The 9,014-nt window shown below is 36.1% G+C and overlaps 1 long non-coding RNA gene across 1 annotated transcript; it reads left to right on the top strand.

Moving 5' to 3' along the window:
* Positions 1 to 4,661: 4,661 nt before the first annotated feature.
* On the top strand, positions 4,662 to 8,655 carry LOC145774892 (uncharacterized). The gene is made up of 4 exons (XR_014290075.1): positions 4,662 to 5,039; positions 7,231 to 7,361; positions 8,244 to 8,400; positions 8,616 to 8,655. It is a non-coding gene; the product is annotated as an uncharacterized LOC145774892 (long non-coding RNA).
* Positions 8,656 to 9,014: the final 359 nt, after the last annotated feature.

Genomic DNA, 9,014 nt, shown 5'->3' on the forward strand with positions numbered 1-9,014 from the left:
GTCAGTTTGTAGCCTACCTTGAAAAGATCAAAAAAAAAATGGTGCTCTTGCACAAGACGCCCTGTTGGTCAACCGGAAAAAATGATGACGTCACACATATTGGAATAGACTATTATGAAAGAGGAAGAGCGGGGTGGAAATGCACTGAAGCACACCGGAAAGAAATTGTCTCCCATTGATTGATTTGTTGTTCAATTTCAACAAATTTGCTATCGTAGGAAAGCACAAGCATAGATCTAACCAACTAAGTTAATACCAAGTCCCAAAATACTACTAGCTCCATCTAGTGGTCACCTAAACTTGACCATCAAAACTTCAACCAAAACTTCACCAAAACTTCATTTTAAATCATAAACAATCTAAATCAAATCCAATTAAAAGAACATGTTACTGTGTATTGAAGTACTAACTTTCATTTTTATATCTTATTTAATATGCGAGCAATCGTTGTTCGAAGACAGCCCCCCAACGAAGCTTTTGCCCAATGCATTTCAATGACGAATCGATCGTCTTTCAGTTCACGCCCTATGTGATCACGATAATTAATTGTCTCCCATTTATTCATTTCTTGCTCAATTTCAACAGATTTGCTATCGTTGAAAAGCAGAAGCATAGATCTAACCAACTAAGTTAATATCAAGTCCCAAAATACTTCTAGCTTCATCTAGTGGCCACCTAAACTTGACCAAATTCAAACCATTATCAAAAGTTTATTTGCAATGATAAAAACATTTTAACGACAACCAATTAAAAGAACATATTACTGTTTATTGAAGGGCTAACTTTCATTTTTATATCTTATTCAATATGCGAGCAATCGTTGTTCGAAGACAGCCCCCCAACGAAGCTTTTGCCCAATGCATTTCAATGGCGAATCGATCGTCTTTCAGTTCACGCCCTGCTTGTTCACGATAATTAATTGTCTCCCATTTATTCATTTCTTGCTCAATTTCAACAGATTTGCTATCGTTGAAAAGCACAAGCATAGATCTAACAAACTAAGTTAATACCAAGTCCCAAAATACTACTAGCTCTATCTGGTGGCCAACTAAACTTGACCAAATTCAAACCATTATCAAAAATTTATTTGCAATGATAAAAACATTTAACGACAACCAATTAAAAGAAAATATTACTGTTTATTGAAGGGCTAACTTTCAATTTTATATCTTATTTAATATGCAAGCAATCGTTGTTCGAAGACAGCCTCCCAACGAAGCTTTTGCCCAATGCATTTCAATGGCGAATCGATCGTCTTTCAGTTCACGCCCTGCGTGTTCACGATAATTAATTGTCTCCCATTTATTCATTTCTTGCTTAATTTCAACAGATTTGCTATCGTTGAAAAGCACAAGCATAGATCTAACCAACTAAGTTAATATCAAGTCCCAAAAAACTACTAGCTCTATCTAGTGGCCACCTAAACTTGACCAAATTCAAACCATCACCAAAACTTCATTTTAAATGATAAACAATCTAAATCAAATCCAATTAAAAGAACATGTCACTGTTTATTGAAGGGCTAACCTTCATTTTTATATCTTATTTAATATATGAGCAAACGTTGTTCGAAGACAGCCCCCCAACGAAGCTTTTGCCCAATGCATTTCAATGGCGAATCGATCGTCTTTCAGTTCACGCCCTGCGTGTTCACGATAATTAATTGTCTCCCATTTATTCATTTCTTGCTTAATTTCAACAGATTTGCTATCGTTGAAAAGCACAAGCATAGATCTAACCAACTAAGTTAATACCAAGTCCCAAAATACTACTAACTCTATCTGGTGGCCACCTAAACTTGACCAAATTCAAACCATTATCAGAAATTTATTTGCAATGATAAAAACATTAAACGACAACCATTTAAAAGAATATGTTACTGTTTATTGAAGGGCTAACCTTCATTTTTATATCTTATTTAATATATGAGCAGTCGTTGTTCGAAGACAGCCTCCCAACGAAGCTTTTGCACAATGCATTTCAATGACGAATCGATCGTCTTTTTGGATTCGCATTGCGTGTTCACGATAATTAATTGTCTCCCATTTATATTGAAAAAATGCTAAAGTCATACAAAGGATTAGGATCAGGCACACAAATAGCCTAATTGGTGGTGTAATGGCTTGTCCGAATCCAGTAATGTAACAAACACTGATAAATAGGAAAGCGATGTGTGCTCTAGAGCGGTGTAGAACTTTGATCTTTTGTGAGGTCGTGGACTTTCATAAAAATGAAAGTTAACACTTCAATAAACAGTAATATGTTCTTTTAATTGGTTGTCGTTAAATGTTTTTATCATTGCAAATAAACTTTTGATAATGGTTTGAATTTGGTCAAGTTTAGGTGGCCACTAGATGGAGCTAGTAGTATTTTGGGACTTGATATTAACTTAGTTAGTTAGATATATGCTTGTGCTTTTCAACGATAGCAAATCTGTTGAAATTGAGCAAGAAATGAATAAATGGGAGACAATTAATTATCGTGAACACGCAGGGCGTGAACTGAAAGACGATCGATTCGCCATTGAAATGCATTGGGAAAAAGCTTCGTTGGGGGGCTGTCTTCGAACAACGATTGCTCGCATATTAAGTAAGATATAAAAATGAAAGTTAGCCCTTCAATAAACAGTAATATGATCTTTTAATTGGTTGTCGTTAAATGTTTTTATCATTGCAAATAAACTTTTGATAATGGTTTGAATTTGGTCAAGTTTAGGTAGCCACTAGATGGAGCTAGTAGTATTTTGGGACTTGATATTAACTTAGTTGGTTAGATCTATGCTTGTGCTTTTCAACGATAGCAAATCTGTTGAAATTGAGCAAGAAATGAACAAATGGGAGACAATTAATTATCGTGAACACGCAGGGCGTGAACTGAAAGACGATCGATTCGCCATTGAAATGCATTGGGAAAAAGCTTCGTTGGGGGGCTGTCTTCGAACAACGATTGCTCCTATATTAAATAAGATATAAAAATGAAGGTTAGCCCTTCAATAAACAGTGACATGTTCTTTTAATTGGATTTGATTTAGATTGTTTATCATTTAAAATGAAGTTTTGGTGATGGTTTGCATTTGGTCAAGTTTAGGTGGCCACTAGATGGAGCTAGTAGTATTTTGGGACTAGATTTTAACTTAGTTGGTTAGATCTATGCCTGTGCTTTTCAACGATAGCAAATCTGTTGCAATTGAGCAAGAAATGAATAAATGGGAGACAATTAATTATCGTGAACACGCAGGGCGTGAACTGAAAGACGATCGATTCGCCATTGAAATGCATTGGGCAAAAGCTTCGTTGGGGGGCTGTCTTCGAACAACGATTGCTCGCATATTGAATAAGATATAAAAATGAAAGTTAGCCCTTCAATAAACCGTAATATGTTCTTTTAATTGGTTGTCGTTAAAATGTTTTTATCATTGCAAATAAACTTTTGATAATGGTTTGAATTTGGTCAAGTTTAGGTGGCCACTAGATGAAGCTAGAAGTTGTTTGGGACTTGGTATTAACTTAGTTGGTTAGATCTATGCTTCTGCTTTTCAACGATAGCAAATCTGTTGAAATTGAGCAAGAAATGAATAAATGGGAGACAATTAATTATCGTGATCACATAGGGCGTGAACTGAAAGACGATCGATTCGTCATTGAAATGCATTGGGCAAAAGCTTCGTTGGGGGGCTGTCTTCGAACAACGATTGCTCGCATATTAAATAAGATATAAAAATGAAAGTTAGTACTTCAATACACAGTAACATGTTCTTTTAATTGGATTTGATTTAGATTGTTTATGATTTAAAATGAAGTTTTGGTGAAGTTTTGGTTGAAGTTTTGATGGTCAAGTTTAGGTGACCACTAGATGGAGCTAGTAGTATTTTGGGACTTGGTATTAACTTAGTTGGTTAGATCTATGCTTGTGCTTTCCTACGATAGCAAATTTGTTGAAATTGAACAACAAATCAATAAATGGGAGACAATTTCTTTCCGGTGTGTTTCAGTGCATTTCCACCCCGCTCTTCCTCTTTCATAATAGTCTATTCCAATATGTGTGACGTCATCATTTTTTCCGGTTGACCAACAGGGCGTCTTGTGCAAGAGCACCAAAAAAATTTTAAAAAGCCGAAGTCGCTGTTAGGAGTTTCCGCAAACAAACAAACTGAAAAGATCGAGAGAAAAAAATTGAACAAAGCCGAAGTCTCTGATCGCAGTTTCCGTTTTTCTGCAATTTCCGCTAACATTTTAAAATTTCCGGCAATGATTTTAAGAGTTTGCCGAAGTCGCTGATTGCAGTTTCCGCAAACATTTTAAAAGGGTTAGGGTTGATCGAAGTTTTCGCAAACATTTTAAAATTTCCGGTAATAATCCTAAGAGTTTGCAGAGTCGCTGATCGCAGTTTCCGCTAACATTTTAAAAGGGTTAGGGTTGATCGGAGTTTCCGCAAACATTTTAAAATTTCCGATAATGATCCTAAGAGTTTTTGTTTGTTTGCGGAAACTGCAATCAGCGACTTCGGCAAACTCTTAGGATCATTACCGGAAATTTTAAAATGTTTGCGGAAAAACGGAAACTGCGATCAGCGACTTCGGCTTAGTTCAATTTTTTTTCTCGTTCTTTTCAGTTTGTTTGCGGAAACTCCAATCAGCGACTTTGGCTTTTTTTAATTTTTTCTCTCGATCTTTTCAGTTTGTTTGTTTGCGGAAACTTCGGCTTCGTGCTATTTTTATCTCGATCTTTCCAGCCGGAAAATTTTAAAATGTTTGTGGAAACTGCGATCAGCAACTTCGGCTTTTTTTAATTTTTTCTCTCGATCTTTACAAGGTACGAACTGACGGTACGAATTAGGTTGCATCCAATTTGCTTAACCCGGTTTATAAATGGCATACTGCTATTCCTATTTACTTTGCAGACTACCAACTTAGGTCAATGTTATTGTCCACCATTTGGAGCAAGCAATCATGTTAAAAAATGCTCAATTGTGGATAAGGCAAAATGTACAATTGTACATTGTATTATATGTATATGCAATAAGAGTCCTTGGTTGTAATGGTAAGAAATACTTTATTTTTATATTGCTACAAATTTTATGTTTATGGCAAGAAGAGCATTTTGTAGTCAATTTCTTTATGACAAGTATTGATAACTTTTGCATGAAGTGAATTACACTGGTCTACAAAAAAAAATTTTTTTGCTTCATGAACTTTGAAAACTGATTTAGAGTAACTTTGGGGTGCTGAATCCGAATCTGACCTCAGATTTATCCTATCACCTCAGGTTTGTGAGATATGATAACAACAAATTGTTACTTTTGTCAAAAGTAGAAGATTTGGCGTTGCGTTTACCACCAACATGTGCAGTGCTATAACGAAAGGTTAGTGTTAGACGGCCAAAACAGCCTAAATAAGGTTACTGGACAAGCATTGACATAGGCCTGCTTAAATCTTTGTGGTTTCATGCAAAGCATTGACGGGGGAGGGGGTCAGTTATACTTTTAGCCTCCCTTTTAGCTTGTTATTACTGCCTTGTTAATAATGTTGCTTAGAAAACAAATTGGTATCAAAATTATAGTTGGTGGGTGTATTTCAGCTACTTATGCACCACATGGCCTGGCTTTGTGGATATAGCAAAATTGACAATGAAGTCAAAGTTTGTCAAATTATGGCTTTTGACAAACTTTTTTGTGTTTCTTGAGAGTAATTTTTGTCAAAATCCTCGTAGAAGCATTGTTAATCAGGAACTGCGACACAATTAAGCCATATTAACCCATAAAAACAGGAAATATGTCACAATGCCCTCTTAGATCAACACTAACTTTTATCACAAATTTTCCATTGTTTAAGTTATTCATTATTACGTATTTAAATAGTTCTTATAAAACACGTTTTTTCGACAAATGTGGTCTTTTCGAAGATCAACAGTTTGGATTTTGGAAATAGCTTACTGACATTTTGTAATACAGTAGAACTTGGATAACTCGTCTTCGGAAAACTCGTCAGTTTGCCCAAGTCGTCAATGATTGCCAGGTCCCGGCAGAAAGCCTATCTTTTGTACACAATCAAGTTCGGTTAAGTGGTCATCGCATAATTCGTCAATTCGAATAAGTCGTCACTGTTTTTCTTCCCCTGGGACGTAAAATTCGTCTAAGTTGTCATCCACCCAAATGCTGGCGTGGCATTTACAGACTCTTTCGAGAAGAAATTACTGCGCTAAGACGTGTGCACACACACACTATCGGGCCAGACGCACATGCGTGGAGTATGTAGGTCTGGTCGATTGCGGGTGTGCGAGCATCGCGCACATGCTCTGTTGCCGATAAGAGAAGCGATGTTCACCACGTGCGTGATTCATTTGCGACAGTACCGTTTCGTGTAAACAAAAGTTGCAGCAACGCAGGATGACGAAGAGAAAGGTAAAGTGCTTAAACTTACAAGCTAAGTATGAAATTGTAACGAAATTCAAAGAAGGCGAAATTAGGAACAAGACTAAATTTTCTGAAGAACATGACCTACCAAGGACGACGTTGAACACCCTCCTAAAAAATTCAGAAAAAATTATTGCGAATTATGAATCTGGTAAGAATAGCACCTCAAAAAGGAGAAAAAAACACAACGCTTTCCACTTCGTCTCACTTTACCACTATCGCATTTAATTAGGTCGCGGAGCACCATGAAATTAATGCGACACAAAAAAATGGCAAAGTTTGGCTGTTTGCATTGGTCGTCAGTTCGCGTAAGTCGTCACTTTTTCTGTTCCCCCTAGAGTGACGAGTTATCCAAGTTCTACTGTACAAAAATGCCTAAGCAAGCTAAATCGTCTTCAGCAAAAGTTAAACAGATTTGGCGAGATTTTCCTGGTGAATTTAATGCAACTCCCGGGGGTGATTTAAGGTAAATTTTTGCGAGTTTATAGTGAATTGAGATAAAAAGTATTTTGTTGAAAGCGACAGGAAAAGTAAACGCTATCAAGCTGGATTGGAGCGACAACTAGCATTGCAATCAAGGCAATTTTTTTGAACAAGTCCCTTTTATTGAACACGTTCGGGTCTGAAATCGACAAAATGTTATGTTTAGGTAACTGGTATCAATTCAAGGAAGAACTGTGGCCTCTACAAATTTCGTTAGGTCAAAATAAGGTCAAAATTTGATAAAAATAAAGTCAAAAAAATTTTTTTAGGTCAAAATAAAAATGGCCCTATTGATAACCTATATTATTTAGTTTAACCTAAATGTTTATATTTCAGATGACTATAAAATTGCTTTAGCTATGTCGGAGAAAGAAGAATAGGCCTACACTTTGAACTTGGAAAAAGAGGATCAGATCATCAGAAAACGTACAAAGAGAAGAGTAGAAGTCCTAAGTTCTTCTGATTGGGTAGGTTGATAATACACAATTGTTAAAGTAGTTTAGAAAAATTTATTTATGAGATTATAAATTTAATGTAGTTCTATAAATCTATATTTATGGATTAACAGTCACTAAACTAAGATATCAACATATCATATCTGTTCCCCCTGTTAGGGTTCGTCAGTAAATACCTCCCGACGAACCCTCATAGGGGGAAACAGACTGTTGCGATCTAAATTTAGTGATTGTAAATCTATAAGTATTGTTCAAACCTGTATTGTGTTATTACCCAAAAATTTTAAGCTACACAGTTCCATATATGTAGAGAGTGATCAACGTATGTAGCACAGTTGATACTGGCTGAGGGAGAGACTCTAAGAACAATTCCGTGACAGCACATGTACAGTACAATCTCACCGTACACCCATTGTTTGACCATATAGCTGTGCTTAAGCATTAATTGGTTTTGCGTCTCTCTACCAGCGAGTCTCAACTGTGCTACCTAGTACCTACGTTGATCACTTGAAATATCATAGACTAGCACGGCTGTCTTATATATAATATTATATATAGAACACTGCTTTGCAGTCAGTGTTGGACCTATTTCTGTCCGGATTGCTTTTTTTTCGCTGAGACTTTGTTCTTTTAACCTCTAATTATTAATCATGAAACCCCGTTTGACAACTGTTTTTTTTTCTCGCTGAGACATTATGGTACATAACCTCTATTATAAGCTAATTCCTTTCAATATACATATGCCCCTCTGGGATTTTAGAAATCTCCGAAAAAGGCTGTCTCCGAAATGGATTCTCCCAATAGTACCAGGCCGATTTTTTAATGCTAGATACTACACAGAAAACATGTTCGTTGTAATTGAAATTTACTGTAAACTTTACATTTTTTGTTTAGATAGTGATGATGATGAAGAACATCAGACAAAGAGGCTTGCATTGAACACTTCATTTTCTTTACCGATACCGCCGCAATAGACATCAGCCACATTATATTCCCTTTGACAACAATTTCGAATCTGTAGAGTGTCAACCTTTAGCTGTTGACATCAATTGTAAGCGCTCGTTATTTTATGTTATATTTTTTGGTTGTAATACAACTACTGCTAAATAGCTAAAGATATGTATTGTAATACACCAAAGTATATCAAATTCATTTATTCTTTTATTTTTTCGGCATGGTACATCATAAACATACTTTGCCTAAATATCTTTGCTTAATGTTATTAATGATAAAAAGAAAGATTAATGAATACCTTTTCTTTTTCAGAATATTGGCTTACACTCAACAAAGACGGAAAACTATCCGAATTTTTTGGTGCAATCACAGATTTTTTTTTAATTCCCAAAGGGTCTACACAGGTAAGGATAACAACGTTTATCAGCGATTAAGGAGTTGTCATTTACGCCTATTTATTTATTTGATTAACGCATTGTTATCTTCCCGAGTACACTGTTTGCACTGTTCTTGTTTTTTCAGAAACACAAGAAAAATGAAAAGAAAATCATGTCGGAACAGGACCAACTCTGCGAGCCGGACGGGGGGAAGTGAGCCAATTTGCAGCAAGACCTGGTCCTGCTGACCTGACATTCCAACCTCGTGTAGGCTGGCTCGTCTCTACGCCGACGACATTACCATCACGGCCTCACTCACAAACACTAATACTTG

This window comes from Aplidium turbinatum, chromosome 7, assembly GCF_918807975.1.
Source record: "Aplidium turbinatum chromosome 7, kaAplTurb1.1, whole genome shotgun sequence".
NCBI lineage: Eukaryota > Metazoa > Chordata > Ascidiacea > Aplousobranchia > Polyclinidae > Aplidium > Aplidium turbinatum.